A 24,850-nucleotide genomic window follows, 5' to 3' on the forward strand; every position below is an offset into this window, starting at 1 on the left:
ACACCTGTCCATCTGCTTATTCATGCTAATTTCCCACCACAGAGTGTTTTATGCACCAGAGCATTTTGAACCCATTCATGCAGGTCAGGATTATCATTTAACGTCAGCGTCACATCTGAGAATGAGAGAGAGAAAAATGTGATGATGACATGATTGTTTGTGGCATACAAGGCTGGTGTTTCTGCAACTGCTGATCACCCAAGATTTCCATCAGAACCTTCTCGAGTCCTACTGGAGTGTCTATATTGAACAACACACAAGAAAAACATGCAGCGAGCATCAGCCCTGCAGACGGAGTAGCCTCAATGAGGAGAGAGGTCAGAGAAAGGCCGGCTGACAGTCCACAGCAACTGAGAACTTAACAGCGACTGTGTTGAGCAGACACACGTCTTTGGACATACATAATGTCGAGCCTTTGGATGAACAGGCAGGAGACCAGAGCCTCTTCCTCTTCCTCAGCTTATGAACCAAATACTGAGGCTGCAGCAGGGACAGAAAACTGGACAAATTGCTGTCTGTTGTCTCTCTCTGTCTCTCTTTCTCTCTGTCTCTCTGTCTCTCTGTCTCTCTCTCTCTCTCTCTCTCTCTCTCTCTCTCTCTCTCTCTCTCTCTCTCTCTCTCTCTCTCTCTCTCTCTCCACTAGAGGAGGCTTGTCGACATAATGCTGAACTCTCCCTGACTGAAACATGAGCAGCACAAATGAAGCAAGCTCGTATTAAATTTGACTTATTTCTCTCACACTATAATTAGTGCTGTGAAATAGTGATAAATTCAACGTGTGAACTTGCATCACAAGCCAAAACCCTGCTGTGCCTTTTTTCTTTTTTATTTCTCCTCCACGTGAGTGATGAGCAGCACTTAGGATATAGGTTATCCTCGCAAGCAGGTTGTGAGCGAGCGTGAGCAATATGAGCACATTAATAACAGCCACGTACATGCACAAAGGGCTGCAACCCACGTGCAAAGACCCTGCAGATCCCCACATCTCAGCATGTAGTGGGGCGCCGCACACTCGCACCGGATCTCTTATTCCTATTCCAAGCCTTGCGAACAAACAGCAGCTCCCATCGAAGCTGCTGGAAGCCATCAGCTGAGCAACAATGAAGAGGGTGTTGAGGAGAGAGAAGAAGATGGATGACCTATTGTTCCCACAAGCTGCACAGGAGTGAGCGTGTGGATGTATGTTTGTTCCACGGTAAACCGAGACTGTCTACTTTTAAGTAAAAGTCCTCTGGGAAGACGTTCAGTGATAGCGATCAGTAAGCCGCGGTCCCAATGCAATTTTTGTGCCAGGGTGGCTTCCGCGTTCTTCACCCGATGCGTCTCTGCGTCATTCACATGACAGAGTTGGGCATGGGTGCACTTTGCCGTACCGCACCCTCCTGCTCCGTCCCGCTCTAGCATATACTGCTAAACTACCATAAAAACAGTTACATATCCTTTTTTTTTTATTACAATGTTGGCCTTTCTTCTCTGTATGGATCATGACATAGTTTTACATATCCATCACATAGAAGACACCCCTGGCCAACCATGTGCTTCCCTCACTCCATCTTCCTGATACTCATCATGCTTTCTGACACTTTCAGGGGCTTTCTTGAGGAGAAACTTCCCACCTAAAGGCGAGCTGTCAACCCAAACAGCAGTAAATAATGCTGTGACCGGTGCTTGTTGTGTGTCTGTTTTTAACTTTGTGTGGATCTAGAAAAGTATGAAGTTGCTTTTTCTCCTGCCAGATCAGCAGTCATTGTGCACCGTTAAGCACATGTTCTCCATCATCATCCTCATGATACAGTTAAGAGAGCATTGTTGTTGTAGTTGGCATGCTTATGTGAGATTTTAGCCAAGCCTAACTGTCACTTGATGCCATGAGGTCTATTTGAATATTTAATATTAAAGTAAATTGACAGTGCACAAGCAGTCCTCCGTTTGCTCCGTTACTTATTAAATTATTGTTTTTGCATCATTGACTTACATTTGATCAATTTCTGCACTTTGTATTATTGCAGAGGCTCTTTGTGGAAATCTGAAACTACAAAGATTCCACCAAATGTAAACGTGGGTCTCCATTCATGGCAATGTAAACATACACTTAAAAGGTAAAAAAACCTGCAATCCATAAAATTCAAACCGTATGTCCTCCTGAACGCCTTCACTCCCGGATCATTTTGGTATTTTTGGACACTATTTGATGCGGTCAATTCTGTAAATATAACAGTCGTATTGACACATCTGTTTTTATTAGCAATAAGAACTGCTCACAGGTTGAGTTTTGAAAATTTCTTTCAGTTATTCTTGGTCCACTTGGATTTGTTGTAAGCTTCCACAATCTGTTTACATGTCCAACACTTCAGAACAAACAGATTGTCCAAAGAAAATTAGTCCGCAGGATCAACTAGAATGACAGGCAACACATGGAAGTCAATATTAGAGACATACAATGTATTATATTTTTTCAGACAAGAATACAAACTTTTTCCACTTACTGGACTTCCTCAGATGTTGAATGTGAGAAAATAAGTAACAACTTCTTTCTTTTTGTGCAGACATTAGGTATCAGTTGAACTGTGCAATGAAATGAGAGAAATGCTCCCTCAGAGCACTAATGTACCGTGGCTGCTCTTTCTGCAAACACAATAAGTACAGAAGTAGTTCTCTCTGGAAACGATGTGCAGTTCTCACAGTATCACTACAGTTTGTATTTCCTCCCATAGAGAGAGTCAAACCACCTTCAATGTTTTTTTTTTTTTTTTGTTTTTCTTGCTTCCAACTGCAAACTTCTTGACGCTACTTTCCACGCTGCGTGGATGCTGTCATATGCATTGTCTCTTAATGCTATGTTGACTTGTAAGACTATTTTGGGATTGCTCCCAAATAATTTAGATATTTATGTAACACAGAAATATGGACCTTAGTAGTGTTTGATTTTTTTCCCCCTCCCTTTGTAGCTTCCAACCCTGACAGAGATGTGCAAGACAGTCTTTATGATGGTTTGAGTTCATCGTGTAAATTTGTCTGCTTAAAGGCTTGAAAATTCAGTAACTCATTTCAGTGGCGGAGTTCAAAGCCTCATTGGAGCTGCGTGAGATGAATCCATGGGAGTTGTCATAAATCGGAATGAGTCGGGTCTTTTTCTCTCTCTCTCTCTCTCTCTCTCTCTCTCTCTCTTTCTCTCTTTTTGGGATGCCAGGTCTGTGTGTTTTCTGTCTGTGTCTATCCATGCTCAGAAACCTCCTCCTTCCTACATTATTTATCTCAAACATCATCTACTGTATATGGATGCCTCGCTGGTTGAGGTCTCCCTTGCAGATTTTAGTTCCCAGAAGGTGAAAAATGGTTACATTTTGATTCAGATCCACAAGGATAGTGAATTCCCTCTGCTTGTGTTTTTACTTTATTGATTCCTTGGGAGATGTCAAACTGTGGACAAGCTGGTGAGGGATTAATCTTTTCTCAGTACCTTGAGACTTTGCATCAAACTGGCCCCTCTGGTAGAAGCAAAAGTACTGCGTATGCATCTGCATGCGTACGTTTTGCCTGGCATAGATGATGTATGAGATTTGCACAATCGATGAAAGTGAGTCATCTGGATTAGATTAGATTACAGAGCAGGAGGAAAGGAGGGAGGGGGGTGAGTGGAGGAGGGCTGGATCAAACAGCAGCTCGCTCCAAGACAAGTTCAGCAACACCTCTCACAAGACGGAGACGCAACGTGCGTCCGTCTGTCATCCGCACGAGTCAAACACACACCAAGAGGATGTAATCCACCCTGACTCTTTGTGTCACTCGCCCATTTCACCATCACCCCCGCTCCTCCATCAGCGTGATTGACTTTCACAGAAATAAAGGCTTCAACATCACACAACATCACACATCCCTGATGGGGAATGTAAGGCTCTGTCTTTGCTTGCCCTCTCCGCGGTGCACACGGGCTCAGAAGAAAGGGAGGTGGAGGGGCAGTGCAGGAGCGAGGTTGGGGAATTTGAGGGTTGAGCTGACGTACAGACTTGGCCTGATTGACGTTTCTATAAGAGATATGGAAAAGCAGAGCGTGACGGACATTTCTATTATAGAAATATTCCACCGCCTGGTGCCCACCCTGTGCTGTTGACACAGGAAGGGGGGGTGGGGTTCACTACTGTGTTGTATGGGATGTCAGCCGGGATAAGAAATGGAAATAATGCTACTAATATGAGCTTTAACTGAGCTCATCACGGTAGAATAGATTCCCCTCATCTATCTTTGTCTTTTTTTTTGCAAGGGAAAACTCTCTGGTTGCAGTGTGGGGGGGCGCTATATCAAAATAATAGGCAGGGCTGATCTAAATCTCCTCCATCGGCCCTGCGGTGCTACACTTGTCACTCCCCCTGCAGAGGAAGTGGACGTGTGAGATGCCATGGATGATCCTCTGTGGCGAAGCATTGTGTGGTTACGTAATGTGTTCAGTATTCAGAGAGGAGGACAGGCAGAAGATGGGAGGCAGCAGAGGTGCAAAGAGTCCCAGCTGCATGAAAGAGAGTTGAGAAAATGAAAGCGAGGACCAGATTGGAAATCTGCCACATAGATTATTTTGATATCTCTGACAAACAGACAGAGAATTACGTCTCGGGTTTTCTCTATGTGGCGGTTAAGCAGGGCGTGCGGAGTGTGCCAATGTATGGAGTGTGTAGCCAGCAGGGAAACCTCTAGAAAAGCTCAGATATCAGCCAATGTTTTTTTTTAAATAACCACAACTATGCTACAAATTGTGAGTTTTAGGTTTGAATGATGCCCCCAAATGAAGTGTATTGTACACATCACAAGATGCATCACCATTTTTAATTTTAATCCAATTTTAGGGACTATTTTGGCGAAACTGGTTCTAATTTTTATGTTCAGACGATTGGCGGGTATTGCCAGCAGCTGCTGAAAGTAACTAAAAAAGTAACTTGCAATCTAACTTGTGTTAGATTACAAGTGATATGACTCCTTTAAATTAAAAATGGAGAGATAAAGAAGTCAATCCATACTGCATTTCTGAGATTAACAAATCTCACAAACACTAACAACTAAATCAATATTTACATATGGTGATAAAATCATCTAACAATTTCAAATCTGTACCGTGTTTCTGGAAATTGACACACAGTAACAAATATAATACATGTTGCTGTTGCCACTCACGAGAATGTAAAGATGTTGGTCTGGAAGGAAGGCAGCTCGCTGGCAGCATGTGGCCTGTGGGCCCTCAGTTGCCTGAAGTAGACAGTAAATGAATTCAATTGAGTTTGACAGCCCTGTTTTAGACACTTAAATAATGGATTTAGATTACAAGTAAGTAGCAATAATCAAAAAAGAAACTTTATAAAATGTCACATTGACATCCACGTCGTTGAATTTGCCCTCTTCTGACCATCACAGCTACTATAGCCAGAAGCTAAATCTTACTTCAGTTAGTCTGTACAGTTACTGCCGTACCTGTGGGACCAGTAAAACCCAACTGCCATTCAGTTTGGCTGCAGAATTTGAGTCTGATGATCATTTGTATTCAAAATTAAATTTCATGGTTCATTTTTGCTATCATTATGCATGTAAATGGTAAATTGACTTCTACTTTTTTCGAGACTCAGCAGTTTGAAAGTGCTTTATAGTTTTAGTCATATTCGCACACACACAGACTCAAGCCTACACACACCAGCAGTGATGGCTGCCTTGAATGGAGCTCGACCTCCAGTGAGAGGAACCTCAGGTCCTGTGTTGTTTTTCCAGCTCAAGATAACCTTTTCCACAGACTTATCGTTGTCTGAATCACTTCATCTCAGAAACATGCTGGCACATAAAATTGATCAAATTGTTCATTGAAGTCAATGGTGGCTCACGCCACACTCCATCGCTGAGACGCCAAAGAGAGTCACAACACACGTCAAGTGTGAGACAAACAGTGTCAGTGGTGTGTAATGCAAATAGAGAAATTAGCAGCATCACCTGACAAAGCACTTCTCCAAAAGCTGGTACACATTCTTCCCCACACACACACAGGCATGCACCGAAAAACACATACACAGGTGCAACAAACTGTGTGTGTGCGTGCGTGTGTGTGTGTGTGTGTGTGTGTGTGTGTGTGTGTGTGTGTGTGTGTGTGTGTGTGTGTGTGTGTGTGTGTGTGTCTCTGAGCCGGCAGTAGGCCAAAGAAGGTTTTAATACGCTTAATGGGATTTCACACCCTAAAGTACACACACGTACACACTCTCGGACACACACTAATGTTGAAGATAAACATGTCTGAAAGCTATGTGTGATTCCAGACAAATAAACACACACACACACACACCCACACATGCACAAGCTCTGATATAAAAGGATTTGTCAAGCTCCCACATTGTACACATGCAAAACTAATGGACTCCAACACCCTCACAGAAACAGTGCCGGCTACTCACTCACTTCCAAAAGATGTGGCTTTACCGTACAAACATACCATTATACCAGTGTCCAGCATCAGTGTGGCACGAGGGCTGCCATGGTCAGAGTAACCTGTTACGTCTCAGGTAGTGTTGAAAGATGCTCTGTTGAAAATCGTTTTCTCACATGGTGGAGGCCTTTTTAACTTACACTTGTGGAGAGGATAATTGAAAAATTTTAGAAGTGATATACTCTGTGATATACCGTATTTTCGCACTATAGAGCAAACCTGAATTTAAGCCACACCTGCAAAATTTAACAACCCACCCTCCCCCCCCAAAAAACCCATATATAAGCCGCACTTGACGATAAGCCGCAGGTGTACATGGGGATTGCTCATATTTTCATTAATTCTCACAAATCTGTCTTTCATAGTGCTAGAGCTGCACAACGCAGCGCTGTGTTGTGCAGCTCCAGCGAAGTCCGCAGGCAGATAGAGAGAGACACAGAGAGAAAGATACATAATCAGCAAGCGTTTTATCTCTGTTGAGAAAGTATTTTATCAGTTATTTGCGATTGTGATTCTGAGAAGGAAGATCTTTCAGCCACGGAGTCTTACTCGCTAGTTTACATGATGCACTTGAACGCAACATTCCCGCCAGTCAGCTGCTGGAGCTCTAGACTACGGGAAGCAGCAAAAGACAAGTTCAGGACTTCTACATTACTGATGTGTCTGATATAGTTTGAATTCGGGCTGTCAAACACAAGGCATACGTTCATGTATCTGGTGTTGAAATCGAAACCACATATCATAAAAATATGAATTTTATCCAGAACAGGAAAAATAAGGACGAGTACAAGAGCAGGATCTGATTGACCATAGTAAGTACATAACATGGTTTGTATTCTTTGTTCTTATTTTGCAAATTCAAATAGAAAGTCTTAAGATTCAGCAAAAAACAAAATGTGCAATGTTGGCAGATCTCAGGCAGCTAACTTGTTTGTATCTTATATATTTTAAAAATAACACTTAAGCTTAATTCCACTTCAATTTGGTTAACATTTCATTTACTCCTCACTTTCAATCATTGGGGTGAGTCGGATCAACAGAAATTAATTTAACTACTAATCGATATTAGGTTGTGATACCAAGATCAAAAGCTGTTCCTGAGAATGAGATACGAGAACAAAGGGCTTGCTTGCCCCGTGACAACCAGATTTCCACAGCACTACTCTGCCAGTGAGTGCATTACACTCACAAACTCACTCCCATCCCTGCCAATATTCTCTTTCGAGGACAAAGTTGACAGTCAGTAGCTCCATCAGCACTCGTGTGGAACAAAATTAAAGAAACTAGCAAATTATGGTGGGCCGCATGACGGTCAGGGTGGGCTCGGGGTTAATGATGCATTCATGAGGAACTGAGAGGTCAGGAAATATCCCACTTCATCAGAATGCAGCTGAAGCTGGAAGCTTCTCACTGTGATTGTGGGAGGTTGTAGTTGACAGTCACCCATAACATCCATCAACCTTAGTTGTCTGTCCATTGGAATGTCTGTGTCCTTACCACTGTTAAAGTATAGGGCGTATTCTCTGCGTGCATGTGTGTGTGGTTTCATTACAAAAAAAGCCAAAGGCATCCAGTCATGGCTCTATATGAAAACATCGTTTTCAGCATTTCTGCCCAGCACTTCTGGCCATGTAAATAGGCATGGTTTACAAAACATTGCCTTGTTAAGGTGAATGTTTTTTGAAACTAAAATGCAAAAATGATCTGTTTTCATTTGAAATATTGACATGTAAATGGTGCCTTACTCATGGCTGGACAGCAAATGTGCATAAATGTAATTAAAAAAAAAGATTTAAACTCCGTGACTTCAGTTGCTCTTGGTTCAGAAAGGTGATGATGACCATGTCTGTCTTTTATCAATAATCTTGCTTTGCAAAAAGTAGCCATGCTTGTTTATTGTTGTTACGCGGATGCTGTAAACTTGTAACTGTACCAGTTTGGAGTAGCATGAACACATCAAAAAATGCATACATGAAGAGAGTTTTCTTGTGGCCAAAAATGTAATTTAAAAGCCAAAATGATAGAAATTATATGTAAAATCTAACAAGATTTGTTGGTAATATGTGCTGGAATTGCATTTGAAAGACAGTAAAGTGAGCATAAGTCAGACGCGATGTGACCGCCTGTTAACACTGGGTGTGATGGTTGTGTACTGCACTTTCTCACGATGGATGTGATGTGATTCCAACTTCCCCCATGTGTATTTCAGTCAATCACAGCCCTTTTCATCAGTAAGAATGACAACATCATCTGAAACAGGCTCACGTCGAATCTGCCTCTGCAGGGGTAAGAACAGTAACATTGCTTCAGGGGTTTGTGGTACAAAGCAAGTCCAACACACCCAGAAAATCTTTTCATCTGACTACGAATGTGAGTTCACAGAGCCCGACCTTCACCGTCCTGCAATGCAGAACTGGTCCCAGGTGGCTCACCTCACTCTTTTCTCAATAGGAATTTTTGCAATTAAAATGAAAGTAATATTTTACTACAGAAGTGCCTCATGGATAAACTCTACATTCACTTATAAATGTATGACCAGTAACGTACATGAACAACAATTTCTGAAGAAGGTTTTTTTTCTACTAAATGAGAAGCAACTAAATTATCATTCCTCCGACTTTGCTCTTATGGACAGCTTTCAAAAACTGTGTAATTAGTGAGGGTTTCTCCCCATTTCTCAGAGATAGCTTCAACCTTCAACATCTGACAGTTCTTCAATAAAATGGTTACATCCATGTTATTTATGTATGACGTGTTAGTCAATCTTACCTTTGATTGGACACTCGTATTGAAGAAGTCCTGGGCGCCACTGTAATGACTAGTATATGGGTGCAAACCTGTAAGTATCTTCTTTCTTGTATTTTGAATTTTATGTAAACCATAAATGAGCATTGTTGGAGAATGCAGGATAGTCATGTCAACAACAACATGACACGAGCAAAATGTTAAAAACTATGATGAGTGTTGCATGTGTTCTGGAGAAACGTACACCCTCTCTCAAAAGATTACAATGTGCAAAATGTAAATAAATTAGACCCCGTTTAGATGACGACACCTTCAAGTGAAAGCAGAAAGCTTTTATTGTGTTTTGGCTGACTCGCTACATGATAATGGTGCCTGGAGCCACTGAAAATGCAAGTTTTTGAAAACACTCCGACGTCAACTCTGTGAAAATGGAATAAAAGACAATTTTCCAGGCTTCTTTCCCCACGACAAAACCAAAGCATATACAAAAATATCCGTGGCAGCATTATAATGTCATTTCACTCCTGAAATGCCAGCATTTGGCATCCTCACTTTCGTTCCTTTCGACATCTCATAATCTGTATATTCTACCATGAAACAAATATGTGTTTATGAGAATCGTTTGGATTTGTATTTATGCATTGTCCCAACCCTTTGAGAATCTTAAGCACTCCTATAAGATAAGCCACACTGTTGTAAGAAAAAAAGACTAATGGTCTTGTTTTCTGAGCACACTTCCCATATTAAGAGACCCTTTTTCAATTCACCCACTGAGCCACACACAATCTTTTATGAATGATGAAGCCATTTCCCAAGTGGATGGTTTGGGTTTTTTTTCACTGCGTTGATCTTCCGTCTGAAACTCCTCCATCAGATCAAGTGGAGGAAAAACAAAAAAAGAAGTTCTCCAGGTGCACACTGTGCATTTGACCCAGCATGAAGGTGCAGTGTGCAGCCACTGGGCTGCTGGTTCAAGGGCCCAAAGTGGTCGCCATGAAGGTGGAGACAAGCCTTTGCCTTCACTTTCACTTTCCCTAAGAAATCTCTTTCCCTCCACAATCTAGTTTTTCCTTCAGTCCACTACTTCCGATTAAGACTCGGCATGCAGGTCACATGCTAAAGAGATATCCATCTTCATGTGTGTGAAAACCTCTGACTTTAGATTCCAACGGTAATATAAACAGAAGTGATGGAGAATGGAAATGGCAGAACGGAAGGAGCACACATGTGGCTTGGAAATTCACTGAAGCTTCTGCTCCAGCAAAGACTCTAAAAATAGCAGCACATGAAAGCATCATCTGTGTGGAGTGATGAAGACCTGCAACCTTCCTCCGACTCGAACATGAAGCAGATATGATTGCCATATTTCCCTCATGCTTTCGACATAATTATCCCACACTTTGAGCTTCAACAGCTGGGATTACAAGCAGAGTAAAGCTGCCACTTTTTATAATCATACAGACTCCAAACTTTCAGGCTAATTTGCTGCTGAAAAGAGGGAATGGGTTTGATAATTATTTCTCTTTTTAGATGGTTATTACAAAAAAAAGGCGTTTCTAAGATCAATTGAATATTTCAATTAGATGATTCAAACAAGCAGTTGTCCCGTAGCTGCAGTTATCTGTTGTCTTCAGTGCATGCAGTGAAATATGGCACTGAGAGAGTGAGTTAGAGCAAGAAAGAGATTTCTTAGTAATAGAAAGCCGAGCTTATGTGCTCTGGTAGGTGGACCGTGTTATGGCCTGTCTGAAAAGTTTTGCAAAGTTTGGGTTTAGAACTTCACCAGACAAATGACCAGGGCGAGCGACATACCTTAACTCATGGGCACACACACCTATTCCTCTGTCTCTCCCTCACTCTTTCAATTTAGTTTTGTCTCCGTTTCTCATAAACATACAGCCAGCAGAAGCTGAAGTAGCATCAGTCAGACGACGCAAGCTGTTCATTTCCTTCCTGTCTTGATACACGCAGCCAACTGTAAAATGTTATAAAAGCAGCATCCGTGTTTTGGCTGAACACAGACGCTCTCTCTCTGTCTCTCTCTCTCTCTCTGTCTCTCTCTCTCTCTCTGTCTCTCTCTCTCTGTCTCTCTCTCTGTCTCTCTCTCTCTGTCTCTCTCTCTGTCTCTCTCTCTCACCATTCCTGATAAACACATTATGGCCATAAGCATTTGGACCACTCTGCCAGGAACACATGTCTGTGTCGCCGCATGCCTGTCAGCTTGTGTTGTTCGATGTGTGTGGGTGTGTGCATGGGTGACATATACCGGTGAGTCGGGAGGTCGGATGTAATGGAAATGCGGCTGGCAGGCTATCCAGGGTGCTGCTGTGTTGCCAGAGAGCCAGAGAACCTCTGCTGTGATGGAGGGGGCAGCAATTGTGGGAAATGATGAAAATAATGGAGCTGCATTCCTCTAACATTTTTGTTTGTTTGTTTCTCTCATTTCTCAATGTACAAACATCAAGCATCATCAAGACCACACCAATACCATTGTTTTAACTTTGTGTTGCTTTTGCAACCATGAGAGGTTGCCAATGGTAATGAAGGGTTTTTTCCAAGTATGAGGAAAAAAAAAATGCTTTTAAGTTTCTAGCTCTGGGGTGTCAAACACATTTTAGAGGGGCCGCATACACTCCAACTTCATCTTGAGTGGGCTGGACCAGTAAAATAGTTCCATAATAACCCTTAAATTTAAACTTCTTTGTTATAGCACAGAGTTTACGTGATGAAAATGCCTATAGTTTCACAAAACCAAACAATTACTTAGGAAAATGACCACAATCTAAACATGAAGCCAATTCTAATGATTCCTTGTCATCAAAGATACAGTAAAATGTAAAAAAACAACAACAACAACAACCTTCTCCTATAGCTGTTGTATGTACTGTATGTATTTTTTACAAACTCACCCTGGCAGCATGGCTTTGAATCTACCAAAAGGTTTTTAATCTTTCATGGCAGCATTACAAATATCTCAGCTTGGGGTTTGTAAGATGTTTTACCAACTGTTTGCTGGTTCAGCTGGATTGGAGCTTCAAGCATCACTAGGCAAACAGAAACAATCACACATGTTCACATCTGAAGACACCAATCAACCTCATGTTCTCGGTCTGCAGTATGAAACCAATAAATCCATCCAGGAAACAGGCAAAACATGGAAACACTGCACAGAAAGACCCAGAGTGAGCTCACACACCTGGGGTTTTATGGTGCAAGTCATGAGTGTTTTCCACTCCTCTACTATGCTATTGTTCAGGTTTGTGACTATTGAAATCAAACAATGATCTCACTTTTACAGTTTGTGAGAAGTGATGGGTTTGAACAAATCCTGATTTCCAACTTTTAACTTTGCTCATTTATTCGAATTAACTGGTCAGTGCTAAGATGATTGCTTCAGCATTACACACAAAGCTGAGATATTTACCACCATTAGCACCTTGCAGTTGTCTGTCTCCACCAGCCAGCGAAGGTGCAATCATTTGACCAATAATGTCTGTCCTGACTCATTCATGCTGTGAACTGGTAATAGATATAGTACAAGATACTACTTTTTTCAATTACTCCTTTGGCTGAATTACTCTTCCATTGTTATGTTGCCTTCTGAGAGCAATTTCCAGTGGAGAACATGCTGTTTTCTTTTCTTTTTCTTTTTTTTTTCATTTGATGCTCGGCTATTACAGAGATGTGGAAGTGACTGAGGTTGTTAGCTTCACAAAATATAAACTGCCTTGAATAGCCCTTTTCTTCATTTGTGCATCATGGTCAGCAAACTGCTTTCGGTTCTGTCAAAGAAACCTTGAGCTTTGACTGCTGGCCATCAAACATTTATTTGGAAATGATAGCAGTTTGTAATTGCTTATTTTCAGTGGGCAGTACTCCATGGCAAATGAAACATAAACAGAAGCAATACACTATAGACAAAACAAACACAGCCTGTACCTTTTTGTTCAGGTTAATGTAAAAAAAAACACAACAAACAACAATGTTAAAGTATTCTAACTTTAATTGTAAGATTATTCTACATTCATTTATTGCACATAAATGCTGCTATTCAGTCAGAACATCTCTTTCCAGCACTTTTTAAATGTATAGGCTGCCATTACAGGTTATTTCTGCAGACCTTGTCAAGTACCCTGAAAAGACAAACACAACAATATACAGCTCATGCTCAGAGTCACAACAATGAATTCAGAAAGCTCTAATCTCAATCCAAGAACTGTCTAAATTCACGCTAGAAGCTTATTTTGGTGGCTGTTTGCCAATAACTGATGTCATTTTCTAGTAGTTGGCAGAAAATATCAAGACAGACTCTGGCAGAAGTGGAGTTTCTAATAGAGCTTTATCGAAAGTCTGTGCTTTTTGAAGAAAAACTGAATGTCACACATGTTGGTGTCAACCTATCATAAATGTGAAGTGGTCAATGCCTTGAAACTTGATGATTACTGACAATACAAACTGTTTGCTTGTGGATAAAACAATTGCTCTGATGTGAAACTGAAGTATCAGTTGCTCATTTGGTAGCCTCAGTTGTCACCTAATGCTGAACGTTGATATTGAGCAAGATACTGAGGTTGGGTTTCGAGGAAGTCAGTGAATGGTATCTGCAAGAATATGAGTGTATCGGTGAATATGACTAATCGTATGAGGTGGCTTAATTTGTCGAGTGGGTTGTCTGTCAATTGGATGGTTGCAAGCAATGTGTCCATATGTCCAAGTGTCCTTGAGCAAGATCCTGAACTAAACTGCTCCCAATGCATGCACTGAACACCATGCAGGGCAACGCCCTCCATTAGTGTGTGAATTTGTGTGTGAATGGATGAATGTGTCTGACATTGTGAAGCACTTTGGGGGCTATTAAATCAGTGGAAAAGTGCAATATCACATCAGTGAACTGCATTTACCATCTGTTGAAATAGCTCTAGGAGTTAAATTTATGTACTTGTCTTTCCAAAGTTGGACATAATTAAGTCATGTTCCTTTATTTTTCATCCAATTTGTGGTCAGATCAAGGAATGGTAAGTTTCCTCTGACATTTAGTGTGTTCAAATTGCCACAGTTGTGTATTGTTTTAATTTTTTTCAATAGTCACTGACAAACTGTCTTCCTTGGTGAAACAATACATGAGCTACATTTGTTCACTTGGTACAGCATAAGTATTTTGAACAATCATACCAATTCAGAAAGCAGGTCACTGGACGACAGGTTGGTTAAATTCCCAGCACTCTTGTGTACACCTGAATGAGCCAAAGCTCCAGGTAATGTAGTTAAAGGTAGAGACGATCCATAGGAGGGTATAGGAAGTTAAGACCAGGCTGTAAAAGGAGGAGGGTTGCAAAAGCTCATATGAAGCTATGCAAGGTGCCACTTCCAGGGAGAATGATCATAGCTCCCATGGTGACAGGTCAGCTGGCTAAGCTGGGTGGCTGCACAGGTGTAAAACGGTGTGTTTAGCAGCTCCAGACTGCGTGCAGACCCCATATTTCATTCTCCCCAATCTATTCTGCCACAAATGGAGGGCATGTCAGTAACCTGACGAGTGTGTGCAAGTGCAGAGCGATAGCTGCAGGGCAGTAGAGACATCTCTGCTCTTGGCAATGAAGGGACCCACTCTCACAGGAGGATAGCCAATTTGATGCACTGCTGCCAGAGTCGACCTCCCAGGACTCCACAGCCCCAGTCTTATAATGTAATCCTTTAAATAGATCTGAGCTTTTTGATCCACCTGTTTTATTTTATTTTTTTAAATGATGATGCATCTCCTGTTTGTCCTGGAAGCTGGGAAGCAGCCGCTGCGTCATCAAGTCAGCTGCAGTTTTCAGTGGTTGGTTCTAAGACGTTTTGGTCCAAAATACAGTGAAATGTCAAAAAGAATAAAAGAGAAAAAGTCTGAGCTGTTGCATGTTTTTATGAACTCATCCTGACAGCATGGCTTTGAGGCTAATGTTTTTAATTTCCTAAGTGGTTTGGTGCGCTGGATTGTAGCCTCTTGCATGCCAGGTTTGACCGGGCCCTATGTTTGACACACCTGGCCTAAGGGTTTTGCGGGGCTTTAATACCAAGTCCATAATGATTAAACATAATGCCAAATAGTGCAAGTCCAGCTTTCACTCATTGCAGCTGGAACATACCTCTCTAAAGTGCTGTTTAATTTGGACACAGGACACATTTTAGAATAATTTACATATAAATGTAAAAGAGACAGCTACCCCTGGTACACATAAATAAGAGAAAGAATTGGAAAATATTGGCTGGATTCTATTACGCAAAATACTTTTGCTGTTATCCTTTGAACCAGATACAAAGTAACAAAACACAGATACGTGTAGCAGATTTCTGACTGATACCAAAGCAGGAATAGCAAATCATCTGTGTCCCATATGGCCTCCGGTTCTTCTCTTTGTGTCATTTAGGCTGATAAAATGTTTGTAGTTTTACATAAAAACCCATCTCACGGCTGCTTTGAGAGTGTAATCAAACATTTCTAAACTCAGAGATCAAGAAAAAAACAAAACAATCAGCATCCTTCATCATGTGTGTTTAAATTCAACTTGAAGAGATTCATTTTAGCTAAATTGGTTGTATTGTTATTTTCTTCTGCACTAAACCTTTGCTGAAATTGGTTAGCGGTAGCTGCAGGCCACCTCAAGTCTCAGTGACACAACGACACACACACACACACACACACACACACACACACACACACACACACACACACACACACACACACACACACACACACACACACACACACACACACACACACACACACACACACACACACACACACACACACAGAATAATCAAGCAAGGTCTGAAACATTAGTTTGCCTTTGTGGTTGCTCATGTGTGCAGAATAGTGTTGTGTGTCAGCAGAAAATACATGTACACTAAACACTCAGTATGTACCTACATACACACGCTCTTAGAAAACACCCGAAGGACCTTCAGGAGACTAATTGAATCTGAACCTGTGTGTGACTGAGGGAGTGATGAATGAAGCAGTGGAGGGGATTCTTTTATAGGTTCAAACACCTGATCGTGTTGTCATATTTATGTTTTACACATTGGTGAGCAAATCTTATTCAATTAATCAGGAAAATAAAAGTGTCTGTACTCACAGCAATGTACCAACATCCAGTTGTGAAAGTGATATAGACAGTCCCACAGGAACCTTTAGCAGGGCTGAGGCATCTAGGAAAAAGTATCCTATATGGTATAAATACAACATAATGGTTCATATAATATATATATATATATATAGAGGAGGATAGATGAACCGCAAATACTGATAGAGGGACAAAACCGCTAAGTCAGGGGTATCAAACTCAGATCCTTGAGGGCCAAATGAATGTCCTGATGGTTCATCACCACATTCAGCACAAAGCCACATAACGAGCTGCTCATTGCAATCAGCTGTGTTGAAGCAGGGAGACATGCAAAATGTGCAGGGCGGCGGCCCTCGGGGACCGGAGTTCGACACATGTGCTCTCAGTAGAGCGCTCATGTTTATCCTGTCAAATGCTGAAACTTTTTCCAGTAGAAAGGCATGCTGAAGCCCCCTGTTCACACTAACACACCAGCTGATTGAACGGACTTAGAGGTGCTTTAAAATCATATGGCTTTATTTCATGTCTGTGGGGCTGTGTTGATGCTCTTCTTTAGTACACATGAGAGTGCTTTGTAAATGTGTGTCTGGGTAATGAAGAGACCGCTGATTGATGGAAAGGTTAATCATTCTAGACAGACGGTATGTGGTGCTAAATCAGCATTAGGTGAAGTCAGACTCTTGCCCTGTGTGTGTGTGTGTGTGTGTGTGTGTGTGTGTGTGTGTGTGTGTGTGTGTGTGTGTGTGTGTGTGTGTGTGTGTGTGTGTGTGTGTGTGTGTGTGTGTGTGTGCACAGATGTGCTTGTCTGCTTAAGCTGTAATGAGCAGGAGTTCAACACTTGAATGGCGTTGGGGAACGGGGCTGCCTGTCCAGTCGGGTATCATGGGAACCGGCAGCCTCATTATTTTCATTGTATGGAGACAAGAGACAAACAGTGTATCCACCTCATACGTTGCACTGTGTGCGTGTGTGTGAAAGCTGCTTGGTGACTTGAGACACAAACCAAGCCGAGGTCAATACCTCATCATGCCAAAGCTCATGCCGACTCCATTCAAACCAGCAGAAAAACCCAAAGCCAAGGTCACTTCACAGAAACGGAGAATCCAAAGGTGGGATTGAAATGACCCTTCATGGGAGCAGTGTGTGTGTGTGTGTGTGTGTGTGTGTGTGTGTGTGTGTGTGTGTGTGTGTGTGTGTGTGTGTGTGTGTGTGTGTGTGTGTGTGTGTGCGCGCAACAAATCTGTTGAGAGTTGGTAAACCTTTTGTCTCGCCCTCATAAAATCTGTTGACCTAAGGACACAGCTTCAGTGAATTGGCCAATAAAAAGCTGACATTCACGCCTGACACACACACACACACACACACACACACACACACACACACACACACACACACACACACACACACACACACACACACACACACACACACACACACACACACACACACACACACACACACACACACACACACACACACACACACGCTGTTAATGCATAGCTTGTTGTTTTGCTGGGACATGCATTGCATCTGCAACACCTCTGTGCATTACATGCATAAAGCATGATTTTATGTCAACAAAATGCGTTCTCATGATGAACCTCAAATGGTTCGCTAGTACAGTAAACACATTCACACATGTGCAGCAAAGGAGGTAGGAGGCAACAATCTTCAGCTTCCACAATGTCATGCAATAAATATGCTTTTTTTTTTTTTTTTTACATATTAGAAACACCCAGAGACACTCCAACAGAAACACAGTTTACTGACAAAGAAATAAATTGAAGTGTGAATGAGCACAAAAGCTTGTCATCATCTCCTTTTTTTTTTAATTTGATGATTGCCAACAAGGCTGGTTTTCCATCTTCTTACATCTGACTGATTCAAATGGTATAAGGTGACTTTTGATGTGTGTAGGATCTCTGACCTGTTTATGATTGTGTGCTGTTTGTGACTGGTTTATTCATTAGGTCATGGCATAATTGAAATCTTTGACATCATTTGACAAGACAGTAAAAACGAGGGGAATATGAGCATGAGGCACATATAAAATTACCAAACTAATGTCTGGCAGATTTCTTACTGAGAAAGTTGTGACACCCCTCTGTGATTTCAGTGTCTCAATATTTTTCCCTCAAACCTTTTTTTAAAATAACTGCTGGATTATTGAAATTTGTGTTTTGAAGTGCAATCATACGTGAAGGTTAGAGGGGAGAAAAAAATCCCTTTGTAGGAGCCATCCATAATTTATTGACATCTGAAATGTGGCTCTGATGGCACATCACATTTTAAAGGGTGCCAGAAGCCAAAAAGTGCCAAAAAATAACAATGTGTTCTCCTTCTCCTAAAGCTCTTTTTAGTATAAATCTGTGTACAATATTTCACTTTTGAAGTAACTAAAACTGGACAAGGACTTTAAAATTGCATTTTTGCATTTTACCTGAATTAATCCTTGATATTTTCCACCAGCCAATCTGGGAATCTTCCAAGGGACTAATTTATTGGAGGTTTTGCATGGAAACTCAATGCCAGATGAGACTGTGCACACTGACAACTCTCCTTAACAGGCATGCAAAATACTCAGCGGACCAAATATTAATATATTATATTGTTATTTGAAGTGTGATGTGCAGTTCCTGAAATATTTGTGTTGTATATGATAGCACATGTGTTTTACATGTTTGAAAAACCATGCACGAAGTAGCTCAGCCTTTTGCAGATAATTAGTTACTTTGCTGAAAGTCAGCTCCTCATCGGCCCTGCTCATGTTTTATTATATTCTGAATTTTGTTCTTCATCAGACCATCCAATTTTAAAGGCAAATTCAATGTTTTGGCTCTCCAATTTGTTAACTTCCAAAACAAGCACATCCACAGCGTTATCAAAGTTCTGGTCACTCAGGTCTCGATCCAAACTTCTGATGGTGGACGCAGGAAGTGCGAAACCTTCAGTAGTATGCTCCTGTTTGAATATTTGGCCAGTCACACTAGTAATCTTAGTTTGTGTGAGCATGCATATAGCAAATCAGCCCCTCTGTGTCTTGTTATATTTTGACAGACCGCCCGTTGATCCAGGACAATAAAACCAGCATCACCATCTCGTAATCTTCTCCTCACTGTGGTTGCATGAGCTTCAGTCCATTTTTGTTCGCTCATACTTTACTGTTATTTTCAAAGACATATGTGTAAAAAATACGCATATATCTAACAAACAAAATACAATGTGTTGTATTTTGTTTGTTAGCAAAGTAACATTAACAATTCAGGGCCAAAAAGGTGAACCTGCGTGCACATAACACTCTGATCACCGCCACTTATATTGAATATGAGCATTATTACAGTAATTGTCACTATAGCAACAGACTAATCCAATCTCTCAGCCTGTTGTGATGTTCGACAATTATAATGCAATTGAATTGCCGCTCTGTTTTGCCGAGCTGTCAAGTGACGTCACGAATCTGCATGTCGAATAATTTGACATAAAAATACAATTAAGTGAAGGCTGTATTCAAACCAACTGTGAAATCATTCCTCTCCAGCAGTCTTTGTCCAAATACTGTACTCCATGAAGAATTGCTTGCGAGACCAACACAGCACAGTTTGATTGACAAGCCTGAGGTGATGCATCCGATTGTCATTTTAATGGTTGCAGTTCCACTCAGCCACAACAAGCCACTAATAATCTCTTTGACCAATGTCAACTCTCACCGCCACGTCCTTCTTTCTTCTGCCAACCTGCTCATAAGATTCATATTACATCTCTACAGTGGGATACTTAAATCAACATATTAAAAGGGCCATTGCACATCAATCAAATGCTTTGAAATGTCTACTTCTCTCATTTTCTTTTAATCTCTACTGAACATGAAGTACTTCCATAAAATCTGAGCCTGCCGAGTGCTGAAACCACAAAAAAAAAAAAAAAGAGTCTGACATTAAGGCAAGCAACTGTCAAACCTCAGCAAACTACAACTGAACTAAATATGCATTTATTGGAATTTCTTGTTTGGGTCACATATACGCCATTGAATTAATGATTTACAATGTTTCCTCCCAATAGTTCTGCCACATATTGCTGCTGAAAGCATTTATTCCCACTCAGATAAAAAACCAGCTGCATGTGACATAAATCCCGGATAGAAGTTGCATTTTTTTGTTGATATTTCTTCATAATACAACTCTGACAGGCTTGGAAAATGCGACGCTCACACTTGTTCAACTGCAGAAGCCTTCACTACACTTAATGAAAATGCTGCTCCTATCTTTGTTCCATCACATTTTCCAAATACCCACACTGCACTGTAATGTTGATCCTTACAGAATTTCTCTTGCTGAGAATCATGTCATTTAAGATCACATCTGAGAACTGAACATAGACTCTTCCATTAGTCTTGTTTGTCGGTGGACTATCTCAGCTGAGCAGCAGGGTTATGGTAAATTTTCATGTAGCTCTTTGGAAAACTCATTTGGTTCTCTGTGGTATAGATGCATGGGCCGGATGGATAAATGAATGGATTGAAGAAACAGACCAAAAATGCCACCCATTTTGATACCTCTTACTAAAAACAAAGTTGTTGTTTTTTTCTTTGTGATTCTGCACTTACTGGTTGTGATATTGTAGACCTGAAGGGGAGACATAATTACCCTCTAAAGAGGCTTTATGAACTTCCTCATGAACAGCACTGTAGTCTTCACTGCCAGCCTTTCCATCAAGATGTTCTTTTAACCGAAAAATATATTGTTTGGCATGAATATTTCAGGGAACATAAACCACTCTGCTGCTTACTTAGTTATTTTAGAAGTATCACACAGGTAATTGTATCCATGGGTTTTATGTTGGATACAATGACTAGAGGATAAGAAGAATGCATTAGTTCAGACGTCTGTGACCTCTCTTCTAAATACCCTTCAAATACTGGCCGCTCCATCTAAAGACTAAACTGAGGTGATCAGTGTTGAGGCTGATTAAAAAAAAAAAAAAAAAGCCAAGAGAGACTGCCGAGTCGAGTGTATACCCTCAAATGTCCTTTTTCTGAAGTCATGATTTCTGTTTCAGTTTAAGATCTGAAAATTCCATTTTCCAAATGTATATAGTTTGCAAAAATAAAACTTGAAGTCAAAAGTCTTTGCCTGAATCACAGGAAATACTCCACTGGATGAGAGGCAAAGCTTTCCTGACTAAATATTCATGTGGTGAAACATCGCAGGGCACTTTTACAAATCTATTCCGAATGAAGTACCATGGCTTTATGCGTGCTATCACAGGACTTGTCTTTCAGACACCATTTGATGCTTGAAATGAGCTCTTTACCTCACCTGCTCTCCCCCACCACAGAAAGCAACACTTTACAGCTTATTTTAAGTTCCCTCTGGAACAGACGGCTATTGTTTAGGATTCCCCGAAAAACAGCATTTGTTGTCTAAAGGGACAGCATTTGTTGTCTAAAGGGACAACAAAGTCTTTTTTTTTCTCCCCACAAGAATGTATGGGAGACATTTAATATGGTTTTAAGTGTCAGACCATTTAGCATAATCCTGCATAGACATCTGTCACTGTCGGAGTTTCAAAAATTTCACATTAGAATAATTTAAATTAGAAGCTTAAGGACAAGAGACATAAACAGACGTTTGCAAGCACGTACCGGCAAAGATGCTAATTTTAACAGATAATCGGCTATTTGAGGATAATCTCTGTTACCCCAAAGCAGAAACACACTTTGAAATCTGCTTTTAGTTCAAAAATAAACCAGAAATGTTTGTTAAAGGATTTTGTTTATTGCTTAGTTTACCGGTTGAATTCATCTCAAAACTCTGAGGTCAAGGTGTTCTTAATACTGAGGTTAATAGGAGATGACAGGAGGAGAAATACGCAACAGATCATATGGGTTAGTGTGAAATGACGTCAACTTCCCCACCAGGATGGAAGAACACAAGCAGACATGCATGTACAGCATCCGTTTCCACTTTTATTTTAGAAAACGCCCCAAGCTGTAATGCCTACTTGCTATAAAGTGTGTCTTTTCCCCCCAAAATTATTGAGATTCATTACAGTTACTGTGTTTTTGTCCTTCATATTGGGTGTGTGCAAAGACATTTAGGCCATTGCACGCATGCACGCACACCTCGGCCGATAATGTGCAGTCCCTTTTTCTTGTTTCTTGTAGTTCCTCCATATGCAAAACACAACACTTGATACTTGATGATTCATTCTGTTTGTCTGAAGTTTTCTGTTTCCGTCTCGTGTCCTGTCGCCAGACGATTGTGTATCACATCCATGAGGTGTCTGCACGTGCGGCGTAGATGCGTGGGCCTGTGCGAAAGCGAGTAGAAGTTATGTGGCTGATTTTGATCTTCTTTTGGCTGACAGCGGGCTCGACATCAACTTCGCTCTGTCTGTCTTGTGTTTTGTCTGCCTCTCTTTCTAGTCCTGTCACCACCACGCTGCAGAAACAAATGAACCACACAGTCAGTGACAGAATCTTTTCAGGACTTATTTTCTCCCTGCTCCCATGTGCGGAAGCTTTCGCTGAGCTCGGTATTTTAAATAAATACATGAACGCCACCTTTATTTACCTTAACTTACTTGATTGAAGTGTCATAGGGATAATTGACAGCCATTCATCTTCATCCCCATGGATCAGATTTCACATCATTTCTATAGTATCGCTAAACCTCAAAACAGTTTTAAGTCTGTTTAATATATTCCTATGAGTAATCTTTGAGGACATACATGTAGAAAAAAGATCTCATAGAGATAATATGGCTTCAGTAACCTTGGTCAGTATACATTTTGGTGTCAAAACAGGAATAAAAGCCAAACCCAAAAAATGCATTGCAAATGACAAGTCAATTATGGCCTTCTTCACATAACAATGTTATCAGGTGAAAATGCAACAAAGAACTTTTCTGAAACAAAAACACCAAAATAATGAGCTTTCCCTTGAACCGTTGCTGTGAAAATGGAGCCTGAGGTTTAAAAAAAAGAAGACAAAATGGTAGGTTTGTGAGACAGAATATCTAAAACTAAAAACTCCTTCTGGAGGAGTGTGGAGCTCATTGCAGTTGGGCACTTTCTGAAAGAATATCTGTTTCTGGATATCTCGCACTCTGCATTTCAATCCATCGGTTCATCCATTATCCACAACGTGGTTCTCACAGAAAACACAAAGACGCCCAGAAATCCTGTTCTACTAAGCTCATCTCAGGAGATCAAAAGCTGCTCGATAAGCTGAACGATAAAAACCTCCAACAGTAGACATTGAAGGGGCAGAACAATATGAAGCAATAATCAACTCAACTTGCTTTTCTCAATGTAGAAATGTGTCTGTGACTGTCCAGGATCCTCAGAGATGACCTTCCTCTTGATGCTTTGAATGAGAAGTTTTCCTTCCAAAGAAAGCTCAAGCCAGCTGCTGATGTCAAATGTGTTGTATTCAGTCATGACCCTGAGTTCATGGCCAGAGGAAAAGGTCGGCATATCGACCAACAATTCAATGATTATCAAATTAACTCGGCTTCTCCTCTCTGGACTGGGGCCTTGTTGAGGCTGAGGTCTCAGTCTCAGGAGCTATAATATTCAGACTGGTAAAGTCACGGTCGACTCCTCAAAAGTCAATGTGGCCACAAACCAAAAATAATTTAAAGCATCCCAACAGTTATCTTAAGGGCAGCTGTAAATGGGTCCTGCATTCATCAATGCACTGACAATGCTCAGCCATGTCATTATCATTATTATTATAAACTGTGTTGCACTGTAGATTTCAGTACCTTTCCATTAGAACCAGCATTAACGTCTGCAGTGATTTGAGCTACTGCAGTGTGTCTGTTGGATCGGACCCCAAAGGCCCACTTGTCACCCACATAGTACATCAGAGATCTTTGGCCATCCATGACCCTGTCACCAGGCCACTTCTTTTGCACTGCTTTCGATCAATATGGACCACAGCAGCACAGGAACACCCCACTGGGATAATCAGTATAATTTACTTCACCTCTCAGTGGCCATAATGTTATGGATAATCTCTGAATGATGGGCAGTACACACAGATAAAGGATAACAGGGGCTAGGTTAATCTCCGCCAAGCTTAGCCACAAATGTTCACTCTGTAACCCTGCACTGGATCAAGTGGTAGAAAATATCAATGCATGTTTACGTGAATCTGGTGAGAACTGTTGATGCAAGTCAATATTCAACTGTGGTGGTTGAAAAGATACTACCAGAAAGTCTTGATTCTAGTTGTTTAAAGCCATTTCACAAACCACAGATGAAATCCATACCCCTGCAGTTTGGTCTTTCAGAATGTCTAACTTGTTTGTGGGGTACAAATTGATAGACGCATTGAATTCATTCATTCATTATTTAATTGTTTTTTTTAACTGAAGCTCAGAGCGATACATGTAGATATTTTGAAAGGAAGAATATTGCTGCCTTGGCGTAAAAGAAAATCACACTTAATTCTATACGATGTGTAAGAAAGCTTTTACTTTAAAATAAGCTCACTGTAAGTGCATTTTTTCCTCCGGTAGTACAGAAATGCTTTCATGGAAGT

Source organism: Blennius ocellaris (genome assembly GCF_963422515.1).
Source record: "Blennius ocellaris genome assembly, chromosome: 3".
Lineage (NCBI taxonomy): Eukaryota > Metazoa > Chordata > Actinopteri > Blenniiformes > Blenniidae > Blennius > Blennius ocellaris.